Raw genomic sequence first — 20,959 nt, forward strand, 5'->3', positions numbered from 1 at the left:
TCCCACCAGTTAAGGGGAGATCATGAGTGAATTAGGAGCTAAAAAAGTGGAGTTGATGCCATGAAAAATGTTCTTGAAGGCTGCTGAATAATTCAACCCGTTGTTTCAACACCAATAAACTTTGAAAAATTCCACATGCTTCGTTACAACTCCGTTGTTTATATTATGGAAAGCTAACATCCCGAAATTTCAGAGAAAAAATTAAATTACCCCCAACAATTCCCCCCTAGTTTATGTGTAAAGGATTGGAAAAAGAATTTTGCACATAAAATAAGTCTTTGAAAATCTAACCCCCAACTTTCTAATTTCAAAATTTTTGCCCCAAACTCTCCATAATTTTCACTTAAACCTTTCCCACTCTAATTAGAATTCTTCCACCTAACTACCTCATCCCCTTCTATTTTCACTCACTACGTCTCTCTCTCTCTCTCTTCCTCTCAAACTAGAAAAATTGAAAGAATCATCTAAAAACCTCAAAGCAAGACGATTTCAAGCTTCAAGATAAAAAAAAAAAACCAATCACAAATGGGTAAGTCCTTCATCTTTCTCTTCTTCATTTACTTATTTTCCATGAAACTTCATAGCTTGAAAAGCTTGAAATTGTGAAAAGGATGGCTATGGATACCCATTTCGGGTTGTGATTATCTCTTTACTTTTCCTTGCGATTTTCTTGTGGGAATCTGGGATTATGCTTCTAAGATCATAGTGGGAAGCTAGAAATTGGATTTGCATGTGTGATTGTAGGTTTTTGGTTTCAATATTTATGAAAAAAATGTGGGTTCGAGTATGGGTATTTTAGGTTCGTGGAATCCGAATTTGAAGGTGTTAGTGGTGTTTAGGCTATGTATATGAGCTTTAGGAACTGATTTGGAGCAAAATGATTTGAAATTTTTTATCTTGCCAATTTCCGCCATTGATGGCAGAAACTCGACCATCATTCATCTGTTTTTCATTTTTTTAATCTCTCATGCTTACTTGAATCTTCTTTCGTAATGATTTTCAAACTTGGTGGTAAACATTTGGTAAAAACGCAAATGAATGAGGTTGCAAACCGAATTTTAATGAGTTCGATCGTATTCCTGACAACTTCCTCATCACATGCTTGTATGATTTTTCCCAGATCATAGCTTGGCAAGAAGATGAAGCTCATAGAGGTAAAATTCATATGAAAATTGATGTTGCAAGTTTACAAATTGTGTGATGGAAGTTTTTTGATAATATGTTGAAACTTCTTTTTCCAACTTGCAGGACATGCTCATGTCGTGTGGACCTACGGCTGAGTCTGGCGCACCACTGCCTCCCCCATTTCCACTTACAAGTGACCAGGATTTGGCTTTAAACATCAATAATCATGAGCTCCATTCAACCAAGAAGTCCCTCATTTTTCCTCGCTACTTTAAGGAATGGAATAATCTCGTTAAGAGGATCGAAGGTACCTATTCGACCACTTGGGAACGTATAGGCATATTCGGCCTTGTTTATTTATCACTTCACGAGATTACCATGGCTGCCACGGTATTGAAGGGGGCTCTGAATTTTTGGTCATCTTATTGCAACTCTTTGAGTTTATCTCTCGGGCCTATGTTTATTACTTTGAGAGATGTGGTGGTGATTACCGGGCTATCGATTTTAGGGATGAAGTTCCGAGTCGGGTTACATGTGGAGCCTTCCCGAATGTGATAGGCAAGGGTTCGAGAACTTATGTTGCCATGATAACCAATCTTGCAAATAAAGAAAATTTTGATGAAGATGATCACCTGGTTTTCATTTGGATTCTCTTGAGCCAATGTGTTTTCGAGCATATGGGATGTTCTCCGACTTTGGAAGTACTCGTGATTGCTAAGGCATTAGCGACGGGGCAGAGACTCACGTTAGGAATAATGCTACTAGCAAACACTTATCATCGTTTATCCACTGCAGTGACAGATCATCCATTTACTAAATTGAAAGACGGCTTGTGTCTCTTTGCTTATTTCCCTCACTTGTCAACAGGAAATTACAAGCCTGAGTCACAATTTATTGGGATTGACATGTGTTACCGCTCCTCTAACTTGAGTTTGAAAGAAGTGTTGCAGTATTCCTGGACTAGGATCCATTTATCTCTCAACGACTTTCTTATTTGCTCAACTCATGATGATTCGTACTTGTCCCCGTGTGTCATCACTTTTTTTCATGCTACTAGTAGAAAAGACAGCCAATGGTGGAAACTATTTTGCTTGATATGGAAGCTACATCATGGTACTTCTAAGACTCAAAGTTCAAGAACACCGACTACTAGGATGGTTTTATATGCTCCTTGTCTATAGGCTCGACAACTCGGCCTGTTTCAAAGCATTCTTAGATCCTTGCCATTTCTTTCTAGTCAATAAAGGCATGGGGCAAGTGAGAATTGTTGAAACACCTTTCCACATGATTTTGATTTGACAAAATTATTTAAGTTAATCCCATGATTAAGACAATTAAATTTAAGTGCTTTGATTTAATTGTACTAATATGTTTGTTCAATGTTGAGTATAATCATAAATGAGAACAGAAATAAAAAGTAAGATAGAACGAAGTCAGCATGAGCAACAGAAGCTGAGTAGAACACAACTCAGCATAATAGAAGAAAAGTCTTCTTCAGAACAAACGCTTGAAGACAAAGCTGACCGAAGAAGCTGAGTAGAACGTAACTCAGCCTCGCCAAAGATAAAGATCGAAGGCAACGTCTGTTGGTCCCTTATAACGTTACAAGTATAGTTCCAAGGGGGGTTAGGAACTATTTAAAAAATTTAAGCTAGGGCAGACTTCTTTTTCGTGAGAAAAAGGTTTGGACAGCGGCGCTGAGTGAATAGCAAGATACTGGCTTAGTCAACTAGTGACTAGGTCAGTTTCTTTACTTGAGTCAGGAGATAGCACTTAGAGTCTATTCCTGAGTTCAGATATTCAATGCGCACAACTTAGCTTGACCTCTTTACTTGGTCAGTTTTTGTTTAAGCAAGCAATAAATATATAAAGGAGTTAAAGGTTAGAAATATGTTACTCAGCAGATTTATCCAGGTTCGGCCTCCAAGCCTACGTCCTGTCCCCGGAACACGTTCCGAGATTTTGAATTCTCTACTGAGCTCTTTAACGGTAGAGCATCAAACCTTTTACAATCTTAGTAACTGAGTATAACAAGAGTACCTTCATCTATACCTCTACTCAATCCTAATCTCTCGCTGAGTACTATAACCGAGTACTCAGCCTCTCCTTTCTAATCTCTAGAAATGATAAGTGTTTGTCCTAAACAATGATTGCTAAGACACCTTAGATGATTGAATAATCACTCTAGACTTTTACACAAAAGATATGAAATTTAGTGTAAGATTGCTTTGCTTTTTCTTGCAGAACTTTGCGTAGAAATTTGGTCAGCGTAATGGCTTGATCAAGTTCTGTATTGAATGAAGTAACTTAAGGGCTCTATTTATAGAGATGTCTGAGGTGTCGGTCATTTCGAATTTCGAAATAACCGTTGGAGGGAAACGGCTTCCTGTCGTTGTCATCCTGTCTTGCTCAGAGCTCTCGGCCAATCAGATTTGAGTATCTTCTGTCCTCGGTCAGCTTTTAGTCAGCTCGGCAGAATGTCTCTCCATTTATGGTAAGGTCAACTGGACAGCATTCTGTGTCTTCTGAACTTTACCCAGTTGTTCTTAGGCAGCTGCTGTCTTGTACTCTTTGTCGAATCAACTCAGCAGCTTCATCCCGAAGTTGTTCCACGAAGGTCTTCTAGATCCTTCTTCTGCTGAGTTGCGTTTTGTACATAACGACAACGTTTTGACATACGCGGGCCGAGTTGCCTTAAACTGTTTGACTTGGGCTTTGACTTCCGTATTGGGCTTTGGGCCTTTTAATCTTTATGTCTTATAAACAAATTAACTCAACATTGAACAAGCACATTAGTAGAATAAATCAAAGCATTTAAACTTAGTGTGTTTAGAATATGTTTTTAATTATACTTAAACAATTTTGTCAAATCAAAATTATGTGGAAAGGTGTTTCAACAACGTCTATTAAGTCAAGTTGAGTGTTCACTAGGACAGCGCCAATGATCCGTTAACTAAAAGACAAAATCCGACAAAGATCTGCGCCAATTCAGAAGCCTTGGAATTACCCCAAGAGACCTTTTCGAGATACATGGGTCAACTGGCATTTGACTAAAAGACGAAACTGGCGCTAGAAGACGAACCTGGAGCAAGAAGACAAGCCTGACGACTGCTAATTTCAGACGACAGGATTGGCCTGCAAATCTATATGCTGACCAATGAATGACGCAAGAAGACCGTTTGAATTCAACGGATATGTCCAAATTCAAATGATTGAAGCATCAGATTTTACTATAAAAGGACAAGTTCATCACTTGGATCCTTCGCCGATTTACAAAAAGAAAAAGCAAGTACAGACAGAAAAGAAAATCATCACAAGAGTGAAAATCCAAAAGAGAAGCTGTCTGATTAGAAAAAGCAAATTTCTTATACCCAAATCCAATCTCTGTGTAAAAGTCTAGAGTGAATTTGTATTCATCTAAAGTGTTCTTCATCTAGAAAGAACAAATCTGTATCAATCGTAAAGATTGAGAGAGTGGTGCTGAGTACTCGGTTTTAGTACTCATCTGTAGAGAAAATCTGAGTGTTCGGTTATAGCGCTCAGTAGGATTGAGTAGACGAATAGAGGACGGTACTCTTGCATACTAAATTGCTTTGTAAACGGTTTGTGCTCTGCCTTTAAAGAGCTCAGTAGTGGATTGAAAAAGCCCGGAAGGATTCTAGGGACTGGACGTAGGCGGTGAGGCCGAACTAGGATAAGACTGCTGAGTAATCTCTAACTCTTTCTCTCAATATATATATATGCATGTGTTGCTTGTTTAAATTACTCAGGATATAAATTGTATAAGCTGACACTGAGTAATCAGAGTGCTGAGTTGGAAGCTGACCTTAAGTGTTAATTCCCAACTCACAAGTAAAACGGGTCTAGTCAGCATCTGACTAAAGATGTCTTACATCTCGCTCAGCCTTGCTGACCAAAACTGAGTAAGATTATTTAACAAATTAAATTAAGTCAGCATAATTAAGAGAAAAAAGTTACATTAGTTCCTAACCCCCCCTTGGAACTAATTACACGGGACCAACAAGAATGACATCTCGGCTGCTCTTGCAGAAGTTGATGCTAGTTTGGAAAGATCCCACGGGATAATTTTCCTCTATTCGGATCAACCAGCTTCGATTCTTGGTGGAGCAATCTCTTCAACTGGTGTATACCTCCCATTGGTAAAATTCTAAACTCTTGATTGCCTTTTTATTTTATTTTATTTTTTAATTTTCTCTTTTGTCATTTTTTTATTTTTATGACTTTCTTATTTTTATGACTTTCTTATTTTTTGTTTTGATTTCAGCTTCAGCTAAACTGAAAGTTTCTTTCTATTTTTCTTTTAACAGATGCAAGCGGAAGCTCGGGCGAGGAATTGAGGACTCTGAGGCATATGATAATAAAATTTCTCGATCATGTGGAACAAATTGCAAAGGCGAAATCAGGTGGACCAATTTATGATAGGAATACGAGGCGCTCGGGAAGAAACCATAGGGTTGGTCTCAGTTTTCACAACACCGACACTAATCATATCGACATGAATGAAGATGAGCCAACTTCTTAAGGTAAAGAAAAAATAGCCCATGGGACCATGATTAAAGAGGAAGAAATTTTAATTGATATCCCAATGTTTTATGCTCGTATGAATGAGGAATGTAAGGATGAAGAAGAGGTGGAAAATGATGAGCGGGTGGAAGAAGGAGCCAATGAAGGAGAGAGGATCGGAGGAGCTGACCCCGGGATTCCTGAAAAGGAAAGCGAACCAAGTGAGGATTCATTTTTGGTTTATAATGATGGGGGGGGCTCATAAAGATGTAGAAAGGAGAAAAAATAAAGACGTTGATATCAAGAGAGTCTCGAGCCTGAGTGACACCAACACATTATCAACTTCTCCGACTTTCAATTTCAATTCTACTGCTGGTGATTCCTCACTGATGCAACCCCCGACAAAGACTTTTCTTCTGAGTTCTTCTTCGCTAAATATTCTGCTCAATTCACATCCTTCATAGGTTTGTCCTTCACTTCTTTTATTGTTTCTAAATTTTTAGCTTCATCTTCTCAATCACTTCTTCTTAAGCTTCTTGGACCGCATTGTTGATCGTGTTGATTGAATTAAAAATTGATGTTGATGTTTCCTGGTGTTTCTGATTTTTAATTCAATTTTTCTTCGATTTGCTATGAAAAATACTAGAATTGACAATGTTAATGAAGCTATGCTCGTATGCTTTCGTCAGATTTTATTTGTGACACGAAAACTACCTGAACTAAGCTTGCATATGCCGAAATCTACTGCATTTTTTTATTTGTGTTGTCCCGTTTATGCGAGTTTCAGCCTAGATGAAAAATGCTCCGTGATGCTAAAATTTTGTTGATTGTACTGTGCTTATTGATGCTGAAAAATGTTTGTGTCTGATATTTGTTTTTTCGACTTGAGCTGAATTTTTCCAATCAAATTTTTGTTGCTTCAACTAAATATAGTTAGTGCCATTTTTTATTTGTGTTGAAATTTATCCTAGTTGCAAAATTGATTTGGCTCCTCCTCCCTGAAAAATAAAAATTTGCATCAAACTTGTATCCATATAAAATTGCTGCTAAAAAATTTAATTAAACCGTTGATGAATTTGTAACACCATCTTCGATGTTAATTATCTTATTGAGTTGTTAATCCTTTGAATTTAATTGAATTGCAACTCTTTTTTTCTTAAGGAATCATGCTTGACTGATATTCGTCTTGATCTGGTTGTGCTTCAAGTCGAGAATCCATTTGAGGATATGGATTTCTCCTTCATGACGGAACCTGCCCCCCGATGTCTTCGAGCTTGGGTGCCATTAGTGACGCCTACGATGTCATCTCGGATTTGATGGCGATGGGGTTAAATGATTGTACGAGGAACCAAGTGGAAAAGGCCACGACTAGCTTCTTTGTGTTGATCTCGGTGAGCACTGACCCAGCTAAGGTCGCCACTTTAACCACTCTTAAGGATAATATGATTTCCGCTTTCGGTTCTTATTCTGAGAGAATTAGGTTGGCAGCTCAATTATCTTTTCAAACTACGATTGGTTTAGCCAAAATTAATAGGTACAATGAGCGATATGCCACACTTTAAGAGGATCAAAGCAGGATCGTGAGCGTTTAGAGACTCTTCGGGTCAAAAGGGCTCAATTGGCGGAATTGGAGAAAGAAATGGTCATGGTAAGAGCTGAATATGATGAGTTGGTGAGGTTCGGGGGTGATTGTAGGAACACTTTAAGGGAAGTTCAAAGCGAAATGCAATGGGAGAAAGATCGGTTGGCTAGCCAAGTGGCTTTGATGCGGACTTGGCACGAGGAGGGCGAGGTGCACCGCCGGGTAGGTGTAGCCATTTTGTGATGAGTGGCACTGTGAGTCTCAAGTTGATATCACTTCATTGTTACCTTCTCCCCTAGCGCCTTGATTTATTTTGCTTGTTCCTGGTACATTTTCATCGCGTGCTTTAGCGATTGCATTTTTATTTTTATCTCTCACAAACTCTTTATTATTTCTATTTTTTGGGGACATGTAAACATACTTTTAATAATTTTTATTTTTATTTTCTATTTCGTTTACGTCCTTTGTCATGTTATTTTTTACACTTCCATTTTTCTCTCGAATAAATGCTTGAATTATATCCTAGTATACTAATTATGCCAATGATGATAATTAAGGTCAACAAGAAAAACTAATAGTAAAAAATGATAAAAACAAAAATAAAAGAGATTAAACGATACTTAGTACCTCATCGAATGTTAACAATCAAGCTATGTCCGGTTTCATGCATTTTTATGCGTTATTTGTTCCCAAATTCACTATGTCTCACATTGTTTGAAAATACTTTTTTCAAGTATATCCCATTGATGTATCTCCGATGAGGTTTTCCGTCTAGGTCTTTTAGCCAATACGCATTACCCGGTAAGACTTTATAAATTTGGAACGGTCCTTTCTAATTAGGCGACCACTTGCCTAATTCCAGATCTTTAGCACCAATTGGTAAAACCAATTTCCATACCAAATCACCTTCTTGGAAAGTTTTCTTTTTTACTTTTTTATTATACACATCTGAAACCTTCTTCTTTTGTACGAGAATATTGTCGAGAGCCTTTTGACGCTCGTAGTCCACATCTTCCAATTCCATAATCATAGCTTATAAATAATTATCGGCTTCGAGCTCGTGTTGTAGCATGACACACAATGAAGGCACCACAATTTCAAGTGGTAAAACTGCATCATGACCAAACGTTAGGAAAAAATGACTTACCCTGGTAGCTCGTGTTTTGGATGTTCTCATTGCCCAAAGTGTCTCGGATATAATGTTATGCCAATCTCTTGGATTCTTTTTTAGCATCCTCTCGAGAATTCCGATGAGAATTTTATTTGATGCCTCAGTTTGTCCATTTGCTTGTGCGTAGAACAGCGTCGAATGGATCAACTTAATCCCGTATTCATCCATGAAGTCTTTCAACTCTTCACCTCAAAATGCTGGTTTGACTCCAGGATCCCAAAATGGCGGGTTAAATTCTCATTGATAAAGCGAATGACATCCTTTTGATCAACTTTCTTCATCAGTAAGGCTTCGACCCACTTGGAAAAATAATTCGTTGCTACTATGATGAAGCAATGCCCTTTTGACGAAGCTAGAAATATTTTTCCGATCAAATCGATTGCCCACCTTCGAAATGGCCAAGGCTTGATTATCGAATGTTATTCTTCTGCATGAACACGTTGAACTTGGTTGTACCTTTGACATTTCTTGCAACCTTTTGCATATGTCATGCAATCTTTTAATATCGTAGGCCAAAAATAACCGTGCCTATTGATGAGCCATCTCATCCTCCTTCCTATTGATGTGCATCGTATACGTCTTCGTGGAGTTGCTTCATTACCTTTATTGATCTTGGAAATCCGAGGCATTTTAACAATATTCCATTGTAGCTATTTCAATGCAAATCACCTACCAAAAGCATATAATTATGAGCTTGAACTCGAAGTGAATACTTCACCTTGTTGGACGGGTTCTCCAGGTAGTCGATGAATGGCTTCCTTCAATCTTGAGCCAAATTAACATCAATGTTAAATGACTCAAGTTGAATCTTTCTTTTGGAGATTGACGGATGGCATTGATGCTTGATGAGAATTATTTTGTATATGGTCTCCCTCAAAATTCTCATCCCTAAAGAAATTTGAGCGATCTCGTCAGCTTCCCAATTCTTACTTCTCGGAATGTGCTCGAGTTCAACATCATGGAATTCCTCCAAAAGTTGCACCGCAAATTCAAAATATGAAGTTAATGATAAACATGCACATTTATATTCTCCGGTCAAATATCGGATCACCAATTATGAATCGCTATAAATCTTGACTTCTTTGGCTCCGAAGTCAATAAGAATCTCGAGCCTGATAATCAAGGCTTCATACTCCGCTTGATTATTTGTGCACTCGAAATCTAAGTTGACAGGCAAAATAGTTTTTACGCCGTTATGAGAAGTAATGACTACACCTGCTCCATTGGAGTTGTCCGTACTCGAACCATTGAACCTTAAGGTCCAAGGCTTACTCTGCATCATGTGAATCGGGAGCTCCATCTTTTTGGGTTATTGAAAAGTTGAGGGGTGGTCGGCTACGAAATCCGCAATCGCCTTTCCTTTTATCAACGCCTGTGGTAAATAAATTAGCGTTAGCTCCGCCAATGCTAACGACCATTTTCCAATTCTTCCAAAAAGAATAGATTGATTTAACATGTGCTTGATCAAGTCCATGCTTGCAATCACGTACAACCTCTCCTTGAGCAAATAATGACGTAATTGGTACAAGTAAAGTAAAGGGCGAGGCACGTCTTCTCGATCATGCTATAACGCGTCTCGGTGGGAAGTAGCGTCCGACTTAAATAGTATATCGCTTGCTCATACTTGTTGGAGTTGTCTTAGGCTAGTAAATAACCAATAGACTCATCGATGGTGGAAATGTATAATTTAAGCGGTGTCTCGTCCTTTGGTGGCATTAAGACTGGTGGGATGCTCAAGTAATTTTTTTATCTCCTCGAACCTCTTTTGATGCTTTTCTTTACATTTCAATTTTTCCTCGTCTTTGAGCTTTAACAACTCGAAAAACACTCTAGATTTCTTGACCAAATTTGAGATCAAGCATCTTAAATAATTTACCTGGCTGAGGAACCTTTGCAACTCCTTTTTGTTTCTTGGAGGTTGAGTTTCTCGGATGAACTTCGTGTTGTCCTCTGAACAGACTCTAGCAAGTGCACTAGACACAAGTAATAAAGTGATAAATAGAGTATCGTCTCCACAGGGATTGATGACCAAATTTTACTAGAAAAACCTTGCAGAACAGGGTGTTCGTGGTGTGTGAATTCTTGATCTTGAGATATATTGTGAAATGGTGACAAAGTCAATGGTTTAACTTATAAAGACGAGTATTTGATAATGATAAAAGGTAGAACAGGCTAAGCACAACGGAACATGTTACTTTCAGTCTCTAAACATCCTATTTATTCATGAATGAAGTAAAGTGAAGTCAAGGTTTCTGTTTTAATGCTCACTTAAGTCAACTCTCATGTGTTCTTAAGATTCTAAGACTTACTACAACCGTAAGCGTCCCTAAGGTTGGTTCTTTCTTGCATTACGATCGAAACATCATTTCAATAAAGAAAACCCTTGATACAACCTCCTAACATTCCTGCTTCGGGGTTGGACATTTGATAAAGAGTTTCGTGAAGATGCAAGCAGTTCCCTATCATGCATCTAACACTAACATACATGCATAAGCAATAGAGTGAAAGCTTTATCAAACACATCATAATGTATCAACATTCATTCATAAATAAGACAATAAAAGACTTACATAACAGGCCCTAACTGGCCGAACCGGTTCAAAATGACTACTCACTCATACTACCGAGTGAGCAGTCTGCATTGTATCTACAGGACTCCATCAATGGAGTCATCTTCTTCTTAGAGAGCTTTTCTCTCTACCAAAAACTTCTATCTTTCCTTCTCCAAAAAGGTATATCGTCCTTTCCCCCCACTACGTCTATAAATAGGAGGGAAAAACAAACGGTACTGAAAGTATTTGATAAAATATTACAAAACCAAATAAATTGTTCAATTATCCTAGATTACTAGAAGTGGTTAAGATATTTTTGACCCTTGAACACTCTTGTCATCTTATTACTTTTAGCCGCTCTTTTCCTGCCTTTCCTTCCTGCCGCTTGTCAAGTCGCTATCCGTCATCAGACACGCAGCGTTTGACCGTTGGATCATAGGTTGCTCATCTCCTCATAGTTTGTGCAAAACAGGCTGCTTACAGTCTGTTTGACTTAATCTTTTCCAATCTGCATAAAAACACGTATAAGACCTTCTTTTACGTAACATTACTCCTAGAACACCCTTAATTCATCACAAATAGCATGTTTAACTGTAGTCATTTTCATGCCTAACACTTAGCTTTATTTTTATCAATCTCAATGCCTCTTTGATGCACTAAAAATCCGAGAAAATTGCCAGCTTTGACTCCGGACGCACATTTTAAAGGATTGAGTTTCAAATTGTACCTCCGCATTCTTTTGAATGCTTTCCTCCAATGCTCGACGTGATCCCTTTCTTGTTTTGATTTTACGATGATATCATCGATGTAAACCTCTATAGAAACTCTGAGTAAATCATGGAAAATTGCGTTCATCGCTCGTTGATATGTCACCCCGACGTCCTTTAATCCAAATGGTATGACTACCCATTTGAATGTTCCGATCGATTCCGGGCAACGGAAAGCGGTCTCGAAAATGTCATCTTCGACTATAGGAATTTGATTATAGCCAGCGAAACAATCACATAGAGAAATCAACTCATTCTTCGACACAACATCCACCAATATATCCGTAATAGGCATTACATATATGTCCTTCGGGGTGGCTAAATTCAAATCATGAAAATCAATGCATACGTGCGATTTTCCATTCTTCTTCACCTCGGGAACGACATTGGAAAGCCATTCCATGTATCTCTTTGGTCGAATAAATTTGGCGTTGAGCAGTTTCTCAATCTCCTCTTTGACTTTCGCCTCCATTTCTTTGCTCATTCATCGCGTCGCTTGTTTGAAAGGTTTAAATTCGGGCTTAATTGGCAACTTGTGCTCAACCATATGCTTGTCAAGTCCGAGCATTTCATCGTAGCTCCACATGAAACAAACTTTGAACTCGTGAAGTAATTTCACAATTTCCTTCTTCAAACTAGCACTCAATAATCCGCTAACAAACGTGATACAACCATCTTCAAATCTTAGGGTTGAATTTCCTCCTCGTACAAAATTAATTCCAATGAACTCACGGGGTCACCGCTTTCCTCTATCTCCACATTGTCGACATTGCTTTCTTCGTACAATTTCTCCACTACTTGATGCATCTTTAATTTTTCTATAGCGGCTGATGCCATCACTTTGTCTTTCAATTGTGATAACATCATGGAACCTCTTTAATGATAGGCTCATTGCTAATTGGCATACGGTAAGGCATAACAGTGTTTGTCTTAAAGATGCTCTTCACTTGATTGGCGCATGACTTGTTCTTGCCTTTGGTCTCGATCTTGATTGGACCAATGCTCTCTTCGTATAACTGAGACTCTACTATATCCAAATGTGTCTCAAATGGTTTTTTGTTTGCTCGAATCACTTAAATGTCATTCCCTTTCCAAATCAGTAAAAGTTGGTGCAAGGATGACGTAATGCATGAGTTGGACTGAATCCAATCACGACCGAGTAGAGCTTGATAACTCACCATAAAGTTCACCATAGAAAATGACGATGTAGTGGTTTGGGTACCAATAGTAAGTTGCACAAGTCAACCCCCATAGGTTTTAGCAATTTCTCCAGTAAAAGCTGAGATGGAAATTTCTGATGTCATTATGTCGCCTACAGATTTCCCGAGAGCTAGTGTCATCTTTAATGGCATAATGTTAACGACTGATCTGTTATCAACTAGAACCCTCGATAAAGGCTTGCCATCAATGTGTGCTTTGACGTACAATGTCTTAATATGACGTGTCATCTCCGGAGTGGGTTTATCGAAATAAACTCGCTTCATCCGATCTTCTAATGAAACTTTTGTTGTAACACCACTTCGTCGTTCTTGTTGGACTTCGTTTCTCTCTTCCTTTGGATCTTCACTTCTGAAATTTATTGGTAAAATCAAAGAAGTGGCCGCACATCCAACTTGGATCACAAAGTCTCCGATATGAATTTCCACTTTTTATGTTCTCTTACCTTTTCTTCTGAAACGCTGCTAGAATCGACACTAGACAAATCTGTTTCATTTTTCCTTCTTTTTTCTGCGTCTCTCTTTCTTATTTTTCTTTTTGCATTTTTTGAGAGAGGTAGTGGGAATTTTTTATGTTGTTTGATGAACCATTTTTCGGTAGGAACTTGAGCCGATAGAGTGATAAAGCACGGTTAGCCTTGATTCGTGCCATTTTTATTTTCATTTTTTGGCTTTCGTTTCCTCCGGGGCTTTTATTCCTTCTCATTGACGGGTTGAAAAGTGCCTTTTGGTACCCAATTTCTCTTTGTTTTTGGGTGACCGAGGTGACTTTCATTTAGGTTCAGGGTGTTGCTATGGACATCACGTCTAGGAGGTGGCATCTCGATGGAAGTTGCATTTGTCATGGTGGCGACTGGAAATGGATCTTCATCAATCAACATGCTCTCTTTCTTTTCGGGAAACTTAAGCATGCCTTTGCTTATTCTATCTTGCACATCATTCTTAAACAACACAAGATTGCATATTCTGGCTCCAACTATCATGATATTTACAATAAGTCTTTCCATGGGTGTCATCTCTAGATGGAATAATGTGTCCATGAGTAAGGTGATAAAACCTTACTTTAGCAAATAATCAAAAAGTTCCTCAGTTTTCGAAACATCAAATGTATATTGCACATTTGTATTTCGCTAAACCACTTCGAAAGTTTTTGGACTTTTCGCTAACATTAGACAAACGCGGGGATCCTATTCTAGTTAGTTCAGCTATAGCTACCTCATGTGTTTTATTGGTTTCTATATCCTGATGGTAACTACCTACATAATTTTTCTTCCTACGATTGTCCTCACGGATTAATTCTTCATATTCCGACACTTTAGCAACAAGTTCGTAGTAATCATAAAAATCAATGGCTTGGAATTTCTTCCTATTTTCAAACTCTAAGCCACATTGAGCAATTTTAACAAACTCGATTTCAGGAATGTTATCTCGACATCTATGCCTCATTTTCTCAAAACGATTAATAAAAACTTCAACGGACTCACTTGGGCACTGAACCATGCGAGATAGTTCGGCGACACATACCTCGGGCCCAGTTCGATAGGATATGAAGTTTTTGGATTTTGGAAGCTTTATTGAAGAATTGAGAATCTTTTTTTGATCTTAGAAGAATTGAGAATCTGATTTGTAAAAATAGGCTAGAATTGACTAAATTTAAGCTAAGAGGATGAATTTGAGAGACTAAGGATCGATAATCTATATTGGATTGATCCGAAATATGATTGATTTCCTAAAAATTGATTTGAAGATTGATTTGTTGGGTGTTTGGTTTGAGTTAATTGAGGGTGAGGAATGAAGGAATTAAGCTACATTTATAGACTTTTGAGCAACAAATTTCCTATAAATGATCCTTAAAATTCTCCTCCATGATTTCCATTAACCTTTCATGAGTTAAGGGAAGATCATGAGTGAATTAGGAGCTAAAAAAGTGGACTTAAGGCCATGAAAAATGTTCTTGAAGGTTGTTGAATAGTTCAACCTGTTGTTTCAGCACTGGTGAACTTTGGAAATTCCACAGGCTTCGTTACAGCTTCGTTTTGCTCCGTCTTTGACATTCTGGAAAGCTAACATATCGATCTTTCAGAGAAAAATATTGGCAGTCCAAAATCTCACTGTTTCGGGGTCTGTTTTTATTATCGAAGTTGCTGGACGAGTTGCTGAAAAAATGTTGCAAATTTGCCCTTGGTTTTTTACTATTTCTTTTTTCTGTTTTTGTTATAATGATTTTTTGATATTATTTCTTATTTTTATCACATTTTTATTTTGTTGAAAGATGAATTTAATTAAATAAAATTAACTACGAAATAAAATTATAATCTATGCTAAAAATACAAAAATTAAATTACACCCAACACAATCAAGATGGTGATATTACCAGGATTGTAAAATGTTAAGGCATTTAGGCATTGAGGCAATTTATTATATGATTCCTCCCAATTTCCATAAATAGCCAATAATGCCTTGCTTTTTGCAAACCAAGCTTTCTTATAAGAAATTGCGAACTGAAATCGACATTTTATATCTCTAATAATTGTATTGACCTGTAATGATGGTGACTCATAGAGCATCTTCAACATGCAATCCATTATTATGCTAGCATTGAGCTTATTGTGATCATGTGTTGGAAAAGACTCGACACAAGTATGCAAATCGTCATACCTAGTGATATGCTAACAACCTAATTTTTCTTTAAGAATCATCCTCAATCTCCAATGACAATTTTCATTGATACATTTCATAATATACTTGTGCGGTTTTGATTCCAATGTTGCAAAGTTACATTTATTTTAATACAGTATCTTTTAATCGACGTTTGGATATCTTGTTTTCCAACAAAGATCATACCTAGCTTTAATTATGATACTTCATCCCATATAGCTATACCATCAATAACGTTGGATCCTCTAAAATTTATATTAGATTCTGCAAGGTTCATATTGTAACATCCAAAATTTTATCTATTATTGAAAATAATAAAAACAAATAAAACAAATAAAATTAAATAGTGTTGACCCATCAATTTTTTTAATGATATTAATAATAATATTGTTATTATTAGTAGTATTGATATTATTGTTATTAGGATGAGTTTTTAGAAAAAGATTTTCCACGAGACAATTATTTTTTTCTCGGCTTAATATCTTTCCAGCCCTTCAAGTTGTCCCAATACTGTAACTGACCTTTCGAACTTAAACTTGTGACAACTAACCCCCTCAACATGCTTATTTGGAACAAATAACTTCTCAAATTGTTCATTTGGAACAAATAACTCCTCAAGTTGCTTATTTAGAACAAATAACTCCTAAACTCAAAAAAAAAACATTCAACATAATATTACATCATAAATAAAAGATTTCAAAATATCGGTTGCTACATCTAACTAATCTACTGATACATTAACTAAAAGGAAAAAAACTCACAAAATAACTTATTTAAAAGAAAATTTACTGTGCGTCAGGTATACCACCTAAGAAAGATGAGGTGGTATGCAACATTAGACAAGTGTAATATTTAACTTAATTTAACTATAAATAAAAAGAAGAAATTAATACTTTACGCCCTTCTCCTTTGTTGAGAATTAATTCAAATTTGATTAAATCATTTTAGCAGCTGACTTAGTCTCTTAATAACTGTATTTTTTAAATATTTGTTCCTTGATTTTTTGAGCTGTAGTTCCTTAAATATCTCTCCATTAGTTGAGAGTTTTTAGCTTTTTAGTTTACTCTGTAATCCTATTTAAATGCACTTCTTTTCCTTTGATAATTAAGCAATAAAGGCATAAAGCTTCAGAATATATTCCAAGTTCCTGCATTTCTTCTTGCAATTCCTAACAAAAGTGGTATCAGAGCCACGTTCGGTTGTAACTGGGCATGCTTATGGCAAACAACAATACCCTAAACATTTCCCAACCAGCAATTCCTGTTTTCAAAGGAGATTGCTATGAATTCTAGAGCACCAAGATGAAAACCTTGTTCAGATCTCAAGACTTGTGGGATTTAGTGGAAAATGGGTGTCCTGATGAAGATGACGATGCAAAGTTAAAGGAAAACAAGAAGAAGGATGCAAAAGCCCTGTTCTTTATTTAGCAGGTTGTTCATGATTCAATCTTCACTAAAATTTCAGCAGCAAACACTGCCAAAGAAGCTTGGACAACCTTGCAGACAGCCTTCCAAGGCTCCTCGAAGGTAATCACGGTAAAACTCCATCCCTTCGTCGTGATTTTGAAACCTTACAAATGAAGAATGGAGAATCAGTATAGGACTACCTTACAAGGGTTGATGCTATTGTCAATCAAATGAGATCCTATGGAGAGGAAATTAAAGACCAAACCATTGTTGCAAAGGTGTTGAGGAGCCTGAATTCAAAGTTCGATCATTGTTAGGCATGAATTTGACTACAATTTAACATGTTATTTATAATGAATTAAAGGTGTTTTTAGGGTTAAAATACAAGAAAGAAAGTCTTATAAGTGTTTTTGTGCAGGTAAGGAAAGATTAAGTCGAACAGTCTGGAAGCAGCCTGTTTCGCACATACCATGAGGAGTTGAGCCATTCTTTGATCCAGCGGTCTAACGTTGGAACTTCTGATGACGGACAACGACAGGACAGAAGGCATGTGCGACAGGAGCAGCAGGTAGAAAGGCGGATAAGAGCAGTTCAAAAGTAGCAAGATGACATGAAAGTTCGACCCTTGAGTGTTCAAGGGTCAAAAAGATCTTAACCACTTTTAACAGTTTAGGATTTCTGAATGATTTACTTGGTTTTGTAATATTTGCTCGGATACTTTTTGTACCGGGTTGACCTTTTCTTTTCCCTTAAATAGACGTAGTGGGGAAGGCAAAAGGCATCTTTTGTTGAACTGAAAAAGAGACGTTTTTGGTAGAGAGAGAGAGCTCTCGAGGAAGATGACTCCATTGATGGAGTTCTGTAGAATGGAAGCAGACTTTTCACTCGGCAGTATGAGTGAGTAGTCATTTTGAATAGGTTCGGCCAGTTAGGGTCGGTTATGTAAGTTTCCTAATTTCTATTTATGAATGAATGTTGTTAATTTATGAAGTGTTTGATGAAGCTTTCTATTCCATTGCTTATGCATGTATGTTAGTGCTAGATGAATGATAGGGAACTGCTTTCATCTTCACCGAACTTTTCATCAAACATCCAACCTCGAAGCAGAGCTGTTAGGTGGTTGTATCAAGGGTTTTCTTTATTGAAATGTTGTTTCAGTCGTAATGCAAGAAAGAACCAACCTTAGGGACGTTTATGGTTGTAGTAAGTCTTAGAATCTTAAGTACACACGAGAGTTGACTTAAGTGAGCATTAAAGCAGAGACCTTGACTTCACTTTGTGTCATTCATGAATAAATAGGGTGTTTAGGAACTTAGGGTAACCTGTTCTGCTGTGCCTGGCCTGTTCTACCTTTTTATCATTATCAAGTAATCATTTTTATAAGCTAAATCATTGATTATGTCACTTATTCACTATATCTCTCACTATAAAGAACTCACACACCACGAACACCCTATTCTGCAACGTTTTTCTAGTAAAATTTGGTCATCAATCCCTGTGGAGACGATACTCAACTTATCATTTTATTACTTGTATCTAGTGCACTTGCTAGTGTCTGTTCGAAGGACAACAAGTTTTTGGCTCCGTTGCCGGGAATTGAAAGCAACAAAATTTATCTGAAAATTTCTGTGAAACAAGGTGTTTTTAATCTGTTTGCTAAATAGTGCAGCTAGAAGGAGTTCTCCATTTGTTTATGCACAGAGCTGGACCTCCAGTTTTTCCTATCGATCTCGAATTAGAGAGAACGTGTAGACGAAACCGAGCGAGAGCCCGACGTGCAAGACAAAGAGAGCGACAAAGAGAAAGAAGGATGGCTGGAAGAGTACCACCTGAACAACCAGTCCAACCTAATCAGGAAGAAGAATGAGAGAATAACAATCCTCCAGTTATGAGGATCAGAGACTATTCGAGGCTGACCAAGGAAGGACACTCATCGTGCATTGTGTTGCCTAACGAAGGAAACAACATGTTTGAAGTGAAAGCATCTATGATACAAATGTTGCAGGCAGCAGTACAATTCAATGGATACCAGTCAGAAGATCCAAACGGGCATATCCAGGAGTTCATCACACTGTGCAACACTTTCAGATCAAACCGCGGAGTTTCCGATGATGTGATCAGGCTAAAGCTGTTTCCTTTTTCCCTCAAAAATAAAGCAAAGAACTGGTTGAAGAACTTACAGCCAGGAACAATCACCATTTGGGAAGAAATGGCCAACGCTTTTCTGATGAAATATTTTCCACCTAGACAGGCAATTAAACTCAGAAATGAGGTATCCCATTTCGTGCAGGAAGAAGATGAATCTTTAGTCGAGGCATGGGAGAGGTACAAGGAATTATTAAGAAGGGTACCAAATCATGGCATCCCCATGTGGATGCAAGTGCAGAATTTTTACAATGGAGTCACCAACATTTATAAAATCCAGATCGAATCCATTGCCAATGGTAATCCTGAAGATCTTGAGCCACAACCTTGTACAACCTTATTGAGAGAGTCGTGAGCACGAGCTATAACTGGCACTCCGCCAGGAGTGAAGGAAAAAGAACAGGGAATGATGATGTTGTGTCGAAACTAACCACCCAGGTGGAACAGCTTGCAAAGCAGCTCAACAAGATTAATGTATCATCCATTCACAGCGAACCACCGTTCAATGACGTTTGTGATTTTTATGGAGGACCTCATTTCAACATAAATTGTCCCGGAGTCAAACAAGGGAAGGGTGAACAGGAGCAATGTGATTATGCTGGATATAATCAAAGAAACCCACCAAACCCATACTCAAATACCTATAACCCAGCCACAAGAAATCATCCGAACTTCGGATGGACAGGGCAGCCTAATCAAGAACAACCAAGGTATCAGCAGCAACAAGGTGGACAGTATCAGAGGCAACCTCAACAACACTACAAACAGCCTGTTCCACCAAAGGAAGATATAGAACCGGACATGAAGACCATGATGATGCAATTCATGAAGCAGACGCAAGCGTCGATTAAAAATCTGGAGACTCAAGTCCATCAACTAGCTGCATCTGCGTCCAAAGGAAAAGGGATAATGCCAAGTAACACCGAACCAAACCCCAAAAGAGATGTCATGGCAATCACTTTGAGATCTGGTAAGCAAACTCAACCAACTTTTTCTACTGATGAAAATGCTGAGTGTGTAGGCACCTCTCAAAATGCTGAAGATCAGGAGAAACAAACTGTCCCTAGTGAAGAAGAACTCGTCGGGGTAGAATTAACCATTGATCAATACCAGCAGGAACAAGGAAAGAGGTACAAACCACCTCCACCCTATGTTCCACCTGTACCTTATCCGACGAGGTTGATAAACAAGAAGCTTGAAGAGCAAAATTCTAAGGTGTTAGACACCTTGAGGAAGTTGCATATCAATATTCCCTTCGTGGAAGCACTTGCCCAGATGCCGACATATGCAAAATTCTTAAAAGATATATTGTCAAACAAGAAAAAGCTGGAAAACATCTCGATGATCCAACTAAACAGGGACTGTTCTTCAATACTCCAGAACAAGCAACAGCTTCCGAAAAAGCTGAAGGATCCAGGAAGTTTTTCTATTCCCTGTTCAATTGGCAAGTTAAATATTGAAAATGCACTATTTGACCTTGGAGCTAGCATAAACCTTATGCCATATTTTGTGTATGCTAAGCTAGGACTAGGAGAACCACAACCAACCAGAATGTCCATTCAGTTGGCTGACCGGTCGGTATGTTACCCTAGGGGAGTAGTGGAAGATGTATTGGTCAAAGTAAGAAAATTCATATTTCCGGTTGATTTCATCATAATGGATATTGATGAGGACCTGCATGTTCCTATTATCTTGGGGAGGAAATCATTGATAGATGTGGGAGAGGGACAACTATTTTTAAGAATTAATGGGGAGGAAATCATTTTCAAAATGAATGAGGCTATGAGACGAGCTAACACTAGTGATGACACA

General features: G+C 37.8%; 1 non-coding gene across 1 annotated transcript; it reads right to left on the bottom strand.

Moving 5' to 3' along the window:
• Nucleotides 1-19,259: 19,259 nt before the first annotated feature.
• Nucleotides 19,260-19,366, bottom strand: LOC136204933 (small nucleolar RNA R71). The gene has a single exon (XR_010675744.1). It is a non-coding gene; the product is annotated as a small nucleolar RNA R71 (small nucleolar RNA).
• Nucleotides 19,367-20,959: the final 1,593 nt, after the last annotated feature.

Source organism: Euphorbia lathyris, chromosome 8, assembly GCF_963576675.1.
Source record: "Euphorbia lathyris chromosome 8, ddEupLath1.1, whole genome shotgun sequence".
Taxonomy (NCBI): Eukaryota; Viridiplantae; Streptophyta; class Magnoliopsida; order Malpighiales; family Euphorbiaceae; genus Euphorbia; species Euphorbia lathyris.